Consider the following 17,717-nt stretch of genomic DNA (forward strand, 5'->3'; position numbering starts at 1 on the left):
TCAAACAGTCTACGCTTTGATCGTTCCCTGGAAGACCAGTAGTAGTTACCGATGCACATCTGGAGGCATTCTGTAATCTGTGAACTATCTGAGTGTTGATGAAACACAGAAATTGCGTCGGGATTGAATACATCAGTCACCATGCGCCCTTTTCTCCATGGAAGTAATGTCTCAAACAGTCTACGCTTTGATCGTTCCCTTGAAGACCAGTAGTAGTTTCCGATGCTCATCTGGAGGCAATCTGTAATCTGTGGACTATCAGAGTGTTGATGGAACACAGAAATGGCATCGGGATTCAATACAACAGTCACCATGCACACTTTCCTCCATGCGAACAGTGTCTCAAACAGTCTACGCTTTGATCGTTCCCTGGAAGACCAGTAGTAGTTTCCGATGCACATCTGGAGGCATTCTGTAATCTGTGGTCTATCAGACTGTTGATGAAACACAGAAATTGCATCGGGATTGACTACAGTCACCAAGTGCACTTTCCTCCGTCTGAGTAATGTCTCAAACAGTCTACGCTTTGATCGTTCCCTGGAAGACCAGTAGTAGTTCCGATGCACATCTGGAGGCATTCTGTAATCAGTGGTCTGTCAGAGTGTTGATGAAACACAGAAATTGCATCGGGATTGAATACAACAGTCACCATGCGCACTTTCCTCCATGGGAGTAATGTCTCAAACAGTCTACGCTTTGATCGTTCCCTGGAAGACCAGTAGTAGTTTCCGATGCACATCTGGAGGCATTCTGTAATCTGTGGTCTATCAGACTGTTGATGAAACACAGAAATTGCATGGGGATTGAATATAACAGTCAGCATTCGCACTTTCCTCCATTGTAGTAATGTCTCTAACAGTCTACAATTTGATTATTCCCTGGAAGACCAGTAGTAGTTTCCGATGCACATCTGGAAGCATTCTGTAATCTGTGGACTATCTGAGTGTTGATGAACCACAGAAATTGCATCGGAATTGAATATAACAGTCACCATGCGCACTTTCCTCCAATGGAGCAGTGTCTCAAACAGTCTACGCTTTGATCGTTCCCTGGAAGACCAATAGTAGTTTCCGATGCACATATGGAGGCATTCTGTAATCTGCGGACGTTCAAAGTGTTGATGAAACACAATAATTGCATCTGGATTGAATACCCAGTCACCATGCGCACTTTCCTCCACGGGAGTAATGTCTCAAACAGTCTACGCTTTGATTGTTCCCTGGGAGACCAGTAACAGTTCCGATGCACGTCTCGTGGCATTCTGTAATCTGTGGACTATCAGAGTGTTGATGAAACACAGAAATTGCCTCGCGATTGAATACAAAAGTCACCATGCGCTCTTTCCACCATGGGACTAATGTCTCAAACAGTCTACGCTTTGATCGTTCCCTGGAAGACCAGTAGTAGTTTCCGATGCCCATCTGGTGGCATTCTGCAATCTGTGGACTATCAGAGTGTTGGTGAATCACATAAATTGCATCGGGATTAAATACAACAGTCATCATGCTCACTCTCCTCCATGGGAGTAATGTCTCTAACTGCCTACGCTTTGATCATTCCCTGGAAGACCAGTAGTAGTTTCCGATGCACATCTGGAGGCAATCTGTAATCTGTGAACTATCTGAGTGTTGATGAAACACAGAAATTGCATCGGGATTACATACAACAGTCATCATGCGCACTTTCCTCCATGGGAGTAATGTCTCTAACAGTCTACGTTTTGATCGTTCCCTGGAAGAGCAGTAGTAGTGTACGATGCACATCTGGAGGCATTCTGTAATCTGTGGACTATCAGACTGTTGATGAAACACAGAAATTGCATCGGGATTGAATACAACAGTCACCATGCGCACTTTCCTCCACGGGAGGTATGTCTCAAACTGACTACGCTTTGATCGTTCCCTGGAAGACCAGTAGTAGTTTCCGATGCACATCTGGTGGCATTCTGTAATCTGTGGACTATCAGAGTGTTGATGGAACACAAAAATTGCATCGGAATTGAATACAACAGGCACCATGCGCACTTTCCTCCATGGGAGTAATGTCTCTAACAGTCTACGATTTGATCGTTCCCTGGAAGACCAGTAGTAGTTTCCTATGCACATCTGCAGGCGTTCTGTAATCTGTGGACTATCGGAGTGCTGATGAAACACAGAAATTGCATCGAGATTGAATACAACAGTCACCATGAGAACGTTTCTCCATGGGAGTAATGTCTCAAAACAGTCTATGCTTTGATCGTTCCCTGGAAGACCAGTAGTAGTTTCCGATGCTCATCTTGAGGCATTCTGTAATCTGTGGACTATCAGAGTGTTAATGAAACACAGAAATTGCATCGGGACTGAATACAACAGTCACCATTCGCACTTTCCTTTATGGGAGTAATGACTCAAACAGTCTACGTTTTGATCGTTCCCTGGAAGACCAGCAGTAGTTTCCGATGCACATCTGAAGACAATCTGTAGGCTGTGGTCTATCAGAGTGTTGATGAAACACAGAAATTGCATCGGAATTGAATACAACAGTCACCATGCGCACTTTCCTCCATGGGAGTAATGTCTCATACAGTCTAGGATTTGATCGTTCCCTGGAAGAGCAGTAGTAGTTTACGATGCACATCTGGAGGCATTCTGTAATCTGTGGACTATCAGACTGTTGATGAAACACAGAAATTGCATCGGGATTGAGTACAACAGTCACCATGCCCACTTTCCTCCATGGGAATAATGTCTAAAACAGTCTACGCTTTGATCGTTAGCTGGAAGTCAGTAGTAGTTTCTGATGCATATCTGGAGGCATTCTGTAATCTGTGGACTATCATAGTGTTGATGAAACACAGACATTGCATCGCGATTGAATACAACAGTCACCATGCGCACTTTCCTCCATAAAAGTAATGTCTCAAACAGTCTACGCATTGATCATTCCCTGGAAGACCAGTAGTAGCTTCCGAAGCACATCTGGAGGCAATCTGAAATCTGTGGACTATCAGAGTGATGATGAAACACAGATATTGGAGCGGGATTGAATACAACAGACACCATGCTCTCTTTCCTCCATGGGGTAATTCTCAAACAGTCTACGCTTTGATCGTTCCCTGGGAGACCTGTTGTAGTTTCCGATGCACATCTGGAGGCTTTCTGTAATCTCTGGACCTTCAAAGTGTGGATTGAAACACAGAAATTGCCTCGGGATTGAATACAACAGTCACCATGCGCACTTTCCTCCATGGGAGTAATGTCTCCAACAGTCTACGCTTTGATCGTTCCCTGGAAGAAAGGTAGTAGTTTCCGAAGCACATCTGGAGGCAATCTGTTATCTGTGGACTATCAGAGTGTTGATGAAACACAGAAATTGCATCGGGATTGAATACAACAGTCACCATTCGCACTTTCCTCCATGGGAGTAGTGTCCAAACAGTCTACGCTTTGATCGTTCCCTGGAAGGCCAGTAGTAGTTTCCGATGCACATCTGGAGGCATTCTGTAATCTGTGGACTATCTGAGTGTTGATGAAACACAGAAATTGCGTCGGGATTTAAGACTACAGTCACCATGCGCACTTTCCTCCATGGAAGTAATGTCTCAAGCAGTCTACGCTTTGATCGTTCCCTCGAAGACCAGTAGTAGTTTCCGATGCACATCTGGAGGCATTCTGTAATCTGTGGTCTATCAGACTGTTGATGAAACACAGAAATTGCATCGGGATTGAATATAAAAGTCAGCATTCGCACTTTCCTCCATTGTAGTAATGTCTCTAACAGTCTACGATTTGATTATTCGCTGGAAGACCAGTAGTAGTTTCCGATGCACATCTGGAAGCATTCTGTAATCTGTGGACTATCTGAGTGTTGATGAACCACAGAAATTGCATCGGAATTGAATATAACAGTCACCATGCGCACTATCCTCCAAGGGAGCAGTGTCTCAAACAGTCTACGCTTTGATCGTTCCCTGGAAGACCAGTAGTAGTTTCCGATGCACATATGGATGCATTCTGTAATCTGTGGACTTTCAAAGTGTTGATGAAACACAATAATTGCATCTGGATTGAATACCCAGTCACCATGCGCACTTTCCTCCACGGGAGTAATGTCTCAAACAGTCTACGCTTTGATCGTTCCCTGGGAGACCAGTAGTAGTTCCGATGCACGTCTCGTGGCATTCTGTAATCTGTGGAGTATCAGAGTGTTGATGAAACACAGAAATAGAATCGGGATTGAATACAACAGTCACCATGCGCACTTTCCACCATGGGAGTAATGTCTCAAACAGTCTACGCTTTGATCGTTCCCTGGAAGACCAGTAGTAGTTTCCGATGCACATCTGGTGGCATTCTGTAATCTGTGGACTATCAGAGTGTTGATGAAACACAAAAATTGCATCGGAATTGAATACAACAGGCACCATGCGCACTTTCCTCCATGGGAGTAATGTCTCTAACAGTCTACGATTTGATCGTTCCCTGGAAGACCAGTAGTAGTTTCCTATGCACATCTGCAGGCGCTCTGTAATCTGTGGACTATCAGAGTGCTGATGAAACACAGAGATTGCATTGGGATTGAATACAACAGTCACCATGAGAACGTTCCTCCATGGGAGTAATGTCTCAAACAGTCTATGCTTTGATCGTTCCCTGGAAGACCAGTAGTAGTTTCCGATGCTCATCTTGAGGCATTCTGTATTCTGTGGATTATCAGAGTGTTAATGAAACACAGAAATTGCATCGGGACTGAATACAACAGTCACCATTCGCACTTTCCTTTATGGGAGTAATGACTCAAACAGTCTACGTTTTGATCGTTCCTGGGAAGACCAGTAGTAGTTTCCGATGCACATCTGAAGACAATCTGTAATCTGTGGACTATCAGAGTGTTGATGAAACACAGAAATTGCATCGGGATTGAATACAACAGTCACCATGGGCACTTTCCTCCATGGGAGTAATGTCTCATACAGTCTACGTTTTGATCGTTCCCTGGAAGAGCAGTAGTAGTTTACGATGCACATCTGGAGGCATTCTGTAATCTGTGGACTATCAGACTTGATGAAACACAGAAATTGCATCGGGATTGAATACAACAGTCACCATGCGCACTTTCCTCCACGGGAGGTATGTCTCAAACTGACTACGCTTTGATCGTTCAGTGGAAGACCAGTAGTAGTTTCCGATGCACATCTGGTGGCATTCTGTAATCTGTGGACTATCAGAGTGTTGATGAAACACAGAAATTGCATCGGAATTGAATACAACAGTCACCATGCGCACTTTCCTCCATGGGAGTAATGTCTCATACAGTCTAGGATTTGATCGTTCCCTGGAAGAGCAGTAGTAGTTTACGATGCACATCTGGAGGCATTCTGTAATCTGTGGACTATCAGACTGTTGATGAAACACAGAAATTGCATCGGGATTGAGTACAACAGTCACCATGCCCACTTTCCTCCATGGGAATAATGTCTAAAACAGTCTACGCTTTGATCGTTAGCTGGAAGTCAGTAGTAGTTTCTGATGCATATCTGGAGGCATTCTGTAATCTGTGGACTATCATAGTGTTGATGAAACACAGACATTGCATCGCGATTGAATACAACAGTCACCATGCGCACTTTCCTCCATAAAAGTAATGTCTCAAACAGTCTACGCATTGATCATTCCCTGGAAGACCAGTAGTAGCTTCCGAAGCACATCTGGAGGCAATCTGAAATCTGTGGACTATCAGAGTGATGATGAAACACAGATATTGGAGCGGGATTGAATACAACAGACACCATGCTCTCTTTCCTCCATGGGGTAATTCTCAAACAGTCTACGCTTTGATCGTTCCCTGGGAGACCTGTTGTAGTTTCCGATGCACATCTGGAGGCATTCTGTAATCTCTGGACCTTCAAAGTGTGGATTGAAACACAGAAATTGCCTCGGGATTGAATACAACAGTCACCATGCGCACTTTCCTCCATGGGAGTAATGTCTCCAACAGTCTACGCTTTGATCGTTCCCTGGAAGAAAGGTAGTAGTTTCCGAAGCACATCTGGAGGCAATCTGTTATCTGTGGACTATCAGAGTGTTGATGAAACACAGAAATTGCATCGGGATTGAATACAACAGTCACCATTCGCACTTTCCTCCATGGGAGTAGTGTCCAAACAGTCTACGCTTTGATCGTTCCCTGGAAGGCCAGTAGTAGTTTCCGATGCACATCTGGAGGCATTCTGTAATCTGTGGACTATCTGAGTGTTGATGAAACACAGAAATTGCGTCGGGATTTAAGACTACAGTCACCATGCGCACTTTCCTCCATGGAAGTAATGTCTCAAGCAGTCTACGCTTTGATCGTTCCCTCGAAGACCAGTAGTAGTTTCCGATGCACATCTGGAGGCATTCTGTAATCTGTGGTCTATCAGACTGTTGATGAAACACAGAAATTGCATCGGGATTGAATATAAAAGTCAGCATTCGCACTTTCCTCCATTGTAGTAATGTCTCTAACAGTCTACGATTTGATTATTCGCTGGAAGACCAGTAGTAGTTTCCGATGCACATCTGGAAGCATTCTGTAATCTGTGGACTATCTGAGTGTTGATGAACCACAGAAATTGCATCGGAATTGAATATAACAGTCACCATGCGCACTATCCTCCAAGGGAGCAGTGTCTCAAACAGTCTACGCTTTGATCGTTCCCTGGAAGACCAGTAGTAGTTTCCGATGCACATATGGATGCATTCTGTAATCTGTGGACTTTCAAAGTGTTGATGAAACACAATAATTGCATCTGGATTGAATACCCAGTCACCATGCGCACTTTCCTCCACGGGAGTAATGTCTCAAACAGTCTACGCTTTGATCGTTCCCTGGGAGACCAGTAGTAGTTCCGATGCACGTCTCGTGGCATTCTGTAATCTGTGGAGTATCAGAGTGTTGATGAAACACAGAAATAGAATCGGGATTGAATACAACAGTCACCATGCGCACTTTCCACCATGGGAGTAATGTCTCAAACAGTCTACGCTTTGATCGTTCCCTGGAAGACCAGTAGTAGTTTCCGATGCACATCTGGTGGCATTCTGTAATCTGTGGACTATCAGAGTGTTGATGAAACACAAAAATTGCATCGGAATTGAATACAACAGGCACCATGCGCACTTTCCTCCATGGGAGTAATGTCTCTAACAGTCTACGATTTGATCGTTCCCTGGAAGACCAGTAGTAGTTTCCTATGCACATCTGCAGGCGCTCTGTAATCTGTGGACTATCAGAGTGCTGATGAAACACAGAGATTGCATTGGGATTGAATACAACAGTCACCATGAGAACGTTCCTCCATGGGAGTAATGTCTCAAACAGTCTATGCTTTGATCGTTCCCTGGAAGACCAGTAGTAGTTTCCGATGCTCATCTTGAGGCATTCTGTATTCTGTGGATTATCAGAGTGTTAATGAAACACAGAAATTGCATCGGGACTGAATACAACAGTCACCATTCGCACTTTCCTTTATGGGAGTAATGACTCAAACAGTCTACGTTTTGATCGTTCCTGGGAAGACCAGTAGTAGTTTCCGATGCACATCTGAAGACAATCTGTAATCTGTGGACTATCAGAGTGTTGATGAAACACAGAAATTGCATCGGGATTGAATACAACAGTCACCATGGGCACTTTCCTCCATGGGAGTAATGTCTCATACAGTCTACGTTTTGATCGTTCCCTGGAAGAGCAGTAGTAGTTTACGATGCACATCTGGAGGCATTCTGTAATCTGTGGACTATCAGACTGTTGATGAAACACAGAAATTGCATCGGGATTGAATACAACAGTCACCATGCGCACTTTCCTCCACGGGAGGTATGTCTCAAACTGACTACGCTTTGATCGTTCAGTGGAAGACCAGTAGTAGTTTCCGATGCACATCTGGTGGCATTCTGTAATCTGTGGACTATCAGAGTGTTGATGAAACACAAAAATTGCATCGGAATTGAATACAACAGGCACCATGCGCACTTTCCTCCATGGGAGTAATGTCTCTAACAGTCTACGATTTGATCGTTCCCTGGAAGACCAGTAGTAGTTTCCTATGCACATCTGCAGGCGTTCTGTAATCTGTGGACTATCAGAGTGCTGATGAAACACAGAAATTGCATCGGGATTTAATACAACAGTCACCATGAGAACGTTCCTCCATGGAGTAATGTCTCAAACATTCTATGCTTTGATAGTTCCCTGGAAGACCAGTAGTAGTTTCCGATGCTCATCTTGAGGCATTCTGTAATCTGTGGACTATCAGAGTGTTAATGAAACACAGAAATTGCATCGGGACTGAATACAACAGTCACCATTCGCACTTTCCTTTATGGGAGTAATGACTCAAACAGTCTACGTTTTGATCGTTCCCTGGAAGACCAGTAGTAGTTTCCGATGCACATCTGAAGACAATCTGTAATCTGTGGACTATCAGAGTGTTGATGAAACACAGAAATTGCATCGGGATTGAATACAACAGTCACCATGCGCACTTTCCTCCATGGGAGTAATGTCTCATACAGTCTACGTTTTGATCGTTCCCTGGAAGAGCAGTTGTAGTTTACGATGCACATCTGGAGGCATTCTGTAATCTGTGGACTATCAGACTGTTGATGAAACACAGAAATTGAATCGGGATTGAGTACAACAATCACCATGCCCACTTTCCTCCATGGGAATAATGTCTCAAACAGTCTACGCTTTGATCGTTAGCTGGAAGTCAGTAGTAGTTTCTGATGCATATCTGGAGGCATTCTGTAAACTGTGGACTATCATAGTGTTGAAGAAACACAGAAATTGCATCGGGATTGAATACAACAGTCACCATGCGCACTTTCCTCCATAAAGGTAATGTCTCAAACAGTCTACGCATTGATCGTTTCCTGGAAGACCAGTAGTAGTTTCCGAAGCACATCTGGAGGCAATCTGAAATCTGTGGACTATCAGAGTGATGATGAAACACAGATATTGGAGCGGGATTGAATACAACAGACACCATGAACTCTTTCCTCCATGGGGTAATTCTCAAACAGTCTACGCTTTGATCGTTCCCTGGGAGACCTGTAGTAGTTTCCGATGCACATCTGGAGGCATTCTGTAATCTCTGGACCTTCAAAGTGTGGATTGAAACACAGAAATTGCCTCGGGATTGAATACAACATCACTATGCGCATTTTCCTCCATGGGAGTAATGTCTCCAACAGTCTACGCTTTGATCGTTCCCTGGAAGACAAGTAGTAGTTTCCGATGCACATCTGGAGGCAATCTGTTATCTGTGGACTATCAGAGTGTTGATGAAACACAGAAATTGCATCGGAATTGAATATAACAGTCACCATGCGCACTTTCCTCCAAGGGAGCAGTGTCTCAAACAGTCTACGCTTTGATCGTTCCCTGGAAGACCAGTAGTAGTTTCCGATGCACATATGGAGGCATTCTGTAATCTGTGGACTTTCAAAGTGTTGATGAAACACAATAATTGCATCTGGATTGAATACCCAGTCACCATGCGCACTTTCCTCCACGGGAGTAATGTCTCAAACAGTCTACGCTTTGATCGATCCCTGGGAGACCAGTAGTAGTTCCGATGCACGTCTCGTGGCATTCTGTAATCTGTGGAGTATCAGAGTGTTGATGAAATACAGAAATAGAATCGGGATTGAATACAACAGACACCATGCGCACTTTCCTCCATGGGAGAAATGTCTCAAACTGTCTACGCTTTGATCGTTCCCTGGAAGACCAGTAGTAGTTTCCGCAGCACATCTGGAGGCATTCTGTAATCTGTGGACTATCAGAGTGTTGATGAAACACAGAAATTGCATCGGGATTGAATACAACAGCCACCATGCGCACTTTCCTCCATGGGGGTAATTCTCAAACAGTCTATGCTTTGATCGTTCCCTGGAAGGCCAGTAGCAGTTTCCGATGCACATCTGGAGGCATTCTGTAATCTGTGTACATTCAAAGTGTGTATTGAAACACAGAAATTGCATAGGGATTGAATACAAAAGTCACCATGCGCACTTTCCACCATGGGAGTAATGTCTCAAACAGTCTACGCTTTGATCGTTCCCTGGAAGACCAGTAGTAGTTACCGATGCACATCTGGAGGCATTCTGTAATCTGTGAACTATCTGAGTGTTGATGAAACACAGAAATTGCGTCGGGATTGAATACAACAGTCACCATGCGCCCTTTTCTCCATGGAAGTAATGTCTCAAACAGTCTACGCTTTGATCGTTCCCTTGAAGACCAGTAGTAGTTTCCGATGCTCATCTGGAGGCAATCTGTAATCTGTGGACTATCAGAGTGTTGATGGAACACAGAAATGGCATCGGGATTCAATACAACAGTCACCATGCACACTTTCCTCCATGCGAACAGTGTCTCAAACAGTCTACGCTTTGATCGTTCCCTGGAAGACCAGTAGTAGTTTCCGATGCACATCTGGAGGCATTCTGTAATCTGTGGTCTATCAGACTGTTGATGAAACACAGAAATTGCATCGGGATTGACTACAGTCACCAAGTGCACTTTCCTCCGTCTGAGTAATGTCTCAAACAGTCTACGCTTTGATCGCTCCCTGTAAGACCAGTAGTAGTTCCGATGCACATCTGGAGGCATTCTGTAATCAGTGGTCTGTCAGAGTGTTGATGAAACACAGAAATTGCATCGGGATTGAATACAACAGTCACCATGCGCACTTTCCTCCATGGGAGTAATGTCTCAAACAGTCTACGCTTTGATCGTTCCCTGGAAGACCAGCAGTAGTTTCCGATGCACATCTGGAGGCATTCTGTAATCTGTGGTCTATCAGACTGTTGATGAAACACAGAAATTGCATCGGGATTGAATATAACAGTCAGCATTCGCACTTTCCTCCATTGTAGTAATGTCTCTAACAGTCTACAATTTGATTATTCCCTGGAAGACCAGTAGTAGTTTCCGATGCACATCTGGAAGCATTCTGTAATCTGTGGACTATCTGAGTGTTGATGAACCACAGAAATTGCATCGGAATTGAATATAACTGTCACCATGCGCACTTTCCTCCAATGGAGCAGTGTCTCAAACAGTCTACGCTTTGATCGTTCCCTGGAAGACCAGTAGTAGTTTCCGATGCACATATGGAGGCATTCTGTAATCTGTGGACGTTCAAAGTGTTGATGAAACACAATAATTGCATCTGGATTGAATACCCAGTCACCATGCGCACTTTCCTCCACGGGAGTAATGTCTCAAACAGTCTACGCTTAGATCGTTCCCTGGAAGACTAGCAGTAGTTTCCGATGCATATCTGGAGGCATTCTGTAATCTGTGGTCTATCAGACTGTTGACGAAACACAGAAATTGCATCGGGATTGACTACAGTCACCAAGTGCACTTTCCTCCGTCTGAGTAATGTCTCAAACAGTCTACGCTTTGATCGTTCCCTGGAAGACCAGTAGTAGTTCCGATGCACATCTGGAGGCATTCTGTAATCAGTGGTCTGTCAGAGTGTTGATGAAACACAGAAATTGCATCGGGATTGAATACAACAGTCACCATGCGCACTTTCCTCCACGGGAGGTATGTCTCAAACAGACTACGCTTTGATCGTTCCCTGGAAGACCAGTAGTAGTTTCCGATGCACATCTGGTTTCCCTCTGTAATCTGTGGACTATCAGAGTGTTGATGAAACACAAAATTTGCATCGGAATTGAATACAACAGGCACCATGCGCACTTTCCTCCATGGAAGTAATGTCTCTAACAGTCTACGATTTGATCGTTCCCTGGAAGACCAGTAGTAGTTTCCTATGCACATTTGCAGGCATTCTGTAATCTGTGGACTATCAGAGTGCTGATGAAACACAGAAATTGCATCGGGACTGAATACAACAGTCACCATTCGCACTTTCCTTTATGGGAGTAATGACTCAAACAGTCTATGTTTTGATAGTTCCCTGGAAGACGAGTAGTAGTTTCCGATGCACATCTGGAGACAATCTGTAATCTGTGGACTATCAGAGTGTCGATGAAACACAGAAATTTCATCGGGATTGAATACAACAGTCACCATGCGCACTTTCCTCCATGGGAGTAATGTCTCATACAGTCTACGTGTTGATCGTTCCCTGGAAGAGCAGTAGTAGTTTACGATGCACATCTGGCGGCATTCTGTAATCTGTGGACTATCCGACTGTAGATGAAACACAGAAATTGCATCGGGATTGAATACAACAGGCACCATGCTCATTTTCCTCCATGGGCGTAATGTCTCAAGCAGTCTATTCTTTGATCGTACCCTGGAAGACGTGAAGTAGTTTCCGATGCACATCTGGAGGCATTCTGCAATCTGTGGACTATCAGACTGTTGATGAAACTGAGAAATTCCATCGGGATTGAATACAACAGTCACCATCCCCACTCTCCTCCATGGGAGTAATTCTCAAACAGGCTACGCTTTGATCGTTCCTTGGAAGACCAGTAGTAGTTTCCGATGCACATCTGGTGGTATTCTGTAATCTGTGGACCTTCAAAGTGTTGATGAATCACAGAAATTGCATCGGGATTGAATACAAGCGTCAACATGCGCACTTTCCTCCATGGGAGTAATGTCTGAAACAGTCTACGCTTTGATCGCTCCCAGGAAGACCAGTAGTAGTTTCCGATGCACATCTGGAGACAATCTGTAATCTCTGGACTATCAGAGTGTTGATGAAACACAGAAATTGCATCGGGATTGAATACAACAGTCCCCACGCGCACTTTCCACCATGGGAGAAATGTCTCTAACAGTCTACGCTTTGATCGTTCCCTGGAAGACCAGTAGTAGTTTCAGATGCACATCTGGAGGCATTCTGTAATCTGTGGACTATCATAGTGCTGATGAAACACAGAAATTGCATCGGGATTGAATACAACAGTCACCACACGCACTTTCCACCATGGGAGAAATGTCTCTAACAGTCTACGCTTTGATCGTTCCCTGGAAGACCAGTAGTAGTTTCCGATGCACATCTGGAGGCATTCTGTAATCTGTGGACTATCAGAGTATTGATGAAACACAGAAATTGCATCGGGATTAAATTCAACAGTCATCATGCGCACTTTCCTCCATGGCAGTAATGTCTGTAACAGTCTACGCTTTGATCGTTCCCTGGAAGACCAGTAGTAGTTTCCGATGCACATCTGGAGGCAATCTGTAATCTGTGAACTATCTGAGTGTTGATGAAACACAGAAATTGCGTCGGGATTTAATACAACAGTCACCATGCGCACTTTCCTCCATGGAAGTAATGTCTCAAACAGTCTACGCTTTGATCGTTCCCTCGAAGACCAGTAGTAGTTTCCGATGCCCATCTGGTGGCATTCTGCAATCTGTGGACTATCAGAGTGTTGATGAAACACAGAAATTGCATCGGGATTGAATACAACGGTCACCATGCGCACTTTCCTCCATGGGAGTAATGTCTCAAACAGTCTACGCTTTGATCGTTCCCTGGAAGACTAGCAGTAGTTTCCGATGCATATCTGGAGGCATTCTGTAATCTGTGGTCTATCAGACTGTTGATGAAACACAGAAATTGCATCGGGATTGACTACAGTCACCAAGTGCACTTTCCTCCGTCTGAGTAATGTCTCAAACAGTCTACGCTTTGATCGTTCCCTGGAAGAACAGTAGTAGTTCCGATGCACATCTGGAGGCATTCTGTAATCTGTGGACTATCAGAGTGCTGATGAAACACAGAAATTGCATCGGGACTGAATACAACAGTCACCATGCGCACTTTCCTCCACGGGAGGTATGTCTCAAACAGACTACGCTTTGATCGTTCCCTGGAAGACCAGTAGTAGTTTCCGATGCACATCTGGTTTCATTCTGTAATCTGTGGACTATCAGAGTGTTGATGAAACACAAAAATTGCATCGGAATTGAATACAACAGGCACCATGCGCACTTTCCTCCATGGAAGTAATGTCTCTAACAGTCTACGATTTGAACGTTCCCTGGAAGACCAGTAGTAGTTTCCTATGCACATTTGCAGGCATTCTGTAATCTGTGGACTATCAGAGTGCTGATGAAACACAGAAATTGCATCGGGACTGAATACAACAGTCACCATTCGCACTTTCCTTTATGGGAGTAATGACTCAAACAGTCTATGTTTTGATCGTTCCCTGGAAGACGAGTAGTAGTTTCCGATGCACATCTGGAGACAATCTGTAATCTGTGGACTATCAGAGTTTCGATGAAACACAGAAATTTCATCGGGATTGAATACAACAGTCACCATGCGCACTTTCCTCCATGGGAGTAATGTCTCATACAGTCTACGTGTTGATCGTTCCCTGGAAGAGCAGTAGTAGTTTACGATGCACATCTGGCGGCATTCTGTAATCTGTGGACTATCCGACTGTAGATGAAACACAGAAATTGCATCGGGATTGAATACAACAGGCACCATACTCATTTTCCTCCATGGGCGTAATGTCTCAAGCAGTCTATTTTTTGATCGTACCCTGGAAGACGAGAAGTAGTTTCCGATGCACATCTGGAGGCATTCTGCAATCTGTGGACTATCAGACTGTTGATGAAACTGAGAAATTCCATCGGGATTTAATACAACAGTCACCATCCGCACTCTCCTCCATGGGAGTAATTCTCAAACAGGCTACGCTTTGATCGTTCCTTGGAAGACCAGTAGTAGTTTCCGATGCACATCTGGTGGTATTCTGTAATCTGTGGACCTTCAAAGTGTTGATGAATCACAGAAATTGCATCGGGATTGAATACAAGAGTCACCATGCGCACTTTCCTCCATGGGAGTAATGTCTGAAACAGTCTACGCTTTGATCGCTCCCAGGAAGACCAGTAGTAGTTTCCGATGCACATCTGGAGACAATCTGTAATCTGTGGACTATCAGAGTGTTGATGAAACACAGAAATTGCATCGGGATTTAATACAACAGTCCCCACGCGCACTTTCCACCATGGGTGAAATGTCTCTAACAGTCTACGCTTTGATCGTTCCCTGGAAGACCAGTAGTAGTTTCAGATGCACATCTGGAGGCATTCTGTAATCTGTGGACTATCATAGTGCTGATGAAACACAGAAAATGCATCGGGATTGAATACAACAGTCACCACACGCACTTTCCACCATGGGAGAAATGTCTCTAACAGTCTACGCTTTGATCGTTCCCTGGAAGACCAGTAGTAGTTTCCGATGCACATCTGGAGGCATTCTGTAATCTGTGGACTATCAGAGTATTGATGAAACACAGAAATTGCATCGGGATTAAATTCAACAGTCATCATGCGCACTTTCCTCCATGGCAGTAATGTCTGTAACAGTCTACGCTTTGATCGTTCCCTCGAAGACCAGTAGTAGTTACCGATGCACATCTGTAGGCATTCTGTAATCTGTGTACTATCAGAGTGTTGATGAATCATATAAATTGCATCGGGATTAAATACAACAGTCATCATGCTTACTTTCCTCCATGGGAGTAATGTCTCTAACAGTCTACGCTTTGATCATTGCCTGGAAGACCAGTAGTAGTTTCCGATGCCCATCTGGTGGCATTCTGCAATCTGTGGACTATCAGAGTGTTGATGAAACACAGAAATTGCATCGGGATTGAATACAACGGTCACCATGCGCACTTTCCTCCATGGGAGTAATGTCTCAAACAGTCTACGCTTTGATCGTTCCCTGGAAGACCAGCAGTAGTTTCCGATTCACTTCTGGAGGCAATCTGTAATCTGTGGTCTATCAGACTGTTGATGAAACACAGAAATTGCATCGGGATTGACTACAGTCACCAAGTGCACTTTCCTCCGTGGGAGTAATGTCTCAAACAGTCTACGCTTTGATAATTCCCTGGAAGACCAGTAGTAGTTCCGATGCACATCTGGAGGCATTCTGTAATCAGTGGTCTGTCAGAGTGTTGATGAAACACAGAAATTGCATCGGGATTGAATACAACAGTCACCATGCGCACTTGCCTCCATGGGAGTAATGTCTCAAACAGTCTACGCTTTGATCGTTCCCTGGAGACCAGCAGTAGTTTCCGATGCACATCTGGAGGCATTCTGTAATCTGTGGTCTATCAGACTGTTGATGAAACACAGAAATTGCATCGGGATTGAATATAACAGTCAGCATTCGCACTTTCCTCCATTGTAGAAATGTCTCTAACAGTCTACGATTTGATTATTCCCTGGAAGACCAGTAGTAGTTTCCGATGAACATCTGGAAGCATTCTGTAATCTGTGGACTATCTGAGTGTTGATGAACCACAGAAATTGCATCGGAATTGAATATAACAGTCACCATGCGCACTTTCCTCCAAGGGAGCAGTGTCTCAAACAGTCTACGCTTTGATCGTTCCCTGGAAGACCAGTAGTAGTTTCCGATGCACATATGGAGGCATTCTGTAATCTGTGGACGTTCAAAGTGTTGATGAAACACAATAATTGCATCTGGATTGAATACCCAGTCACCATGCGCACTTTCCTCCACGGGAGTAATGTCTCAAACAGTCTACGCTTTGATTGTTCCCTGGGAGACCAGTAATAGTTCCGATGCACGTCTCGTGCCATTCTGTAATCTGTGGACTATCAGAGTGTTGATGAAACACAGAAATTGCATCGGCATTGAATACAACAGCCACCATGCGCACTTTCCTCCATGGGGGTAATTCTCAAACAGTCTATGCTTTGATCGTTCCCTGGAAGGCCATTTGCAGTTTCCGATGCACATCTGGAGGCATTCTGTAATCTGTGTACCTTCAAAGTGTGTATTGAAACACAGAAATTGCCTCGGGATTGAATACAAAAGTCACCATGCGCACTTTCCACCATGGGAGTAATGTCTCAAACAGTCTACGCTTTGATCGTTCCCTGGAAGACCAGTAGTAGTTACCGATGCACATCTGGAGGCATTCTGTAATCAGTGGTCTGTCAGAGTGTTGATGAAACACAGAAATTGCGTCGGGATTGAATACAACAGTCACCATGCGCCCTTTTCTCCATGGAAGTAATGTCTCAAACAGTCTACGCTTTGATCGTTCCCTTGAAGACCAGTAGTAGTTTCCGATGCTCATCTGGAGGCAATCTGTAATCTGTGGACTATCAGAGTGTTGATGGAACACAGAAATGGCATCGGGATTCAATACAACAGTCACCATGCACACTTTCCTCCATGCGAACAGTGTCTCAAACAGTCTACTCTTTGATCGTTATCTGGAAGACCAGTAGTAGTTTCCGATGCACAACTGGAGGCATTCTGTAATCTGTGGACTATCAGAGTGTTGATGAATCACATAAATTAAATCGGGATTAAATACAACAGTCATCATGCGCACTCTCCTCCATGGGAGTAATGTCTCTAACAGCCTACGCTTTGATCTTTCCCTCGAAGACCAGTAGTAGTTTCCGATGCACATCTGGAGGCATTCTGTAATCTGTGAACTATCTGAGTGTTGATGAAACACAGAAATTGCGTCGGGATTTAATACAACAGTCACCATGCGCATTTTCCTCCATGGAAGTAATGTCTCAAACAGTCTACTCTTTGATCGTTCCCTCGAAGACCAGTAGTAGTTTCCGATGCCCATCTGGTGGCATTCTGCAATCTGTGGACTATCAGAGTGTTGATGAAATACAGAAATTGCATCGGGATTGAATACAACGGTCACCATGCGCAT

This window comes from Schistocerca gregaria, chromosome X, assembly GCF_023897955.1.
Source record: "Schistocerca gregaria isolate iqSchGreg1 chromosome X, iqSchGreg1.2, whole genome shotgun sequence".
Taxonomy (NCBI): Eukaryota; Metazoa; Arthropoda; class Insecta; order Orthoptera; family Acrididae; genus Schistocerca; species Schistocerca gregaria.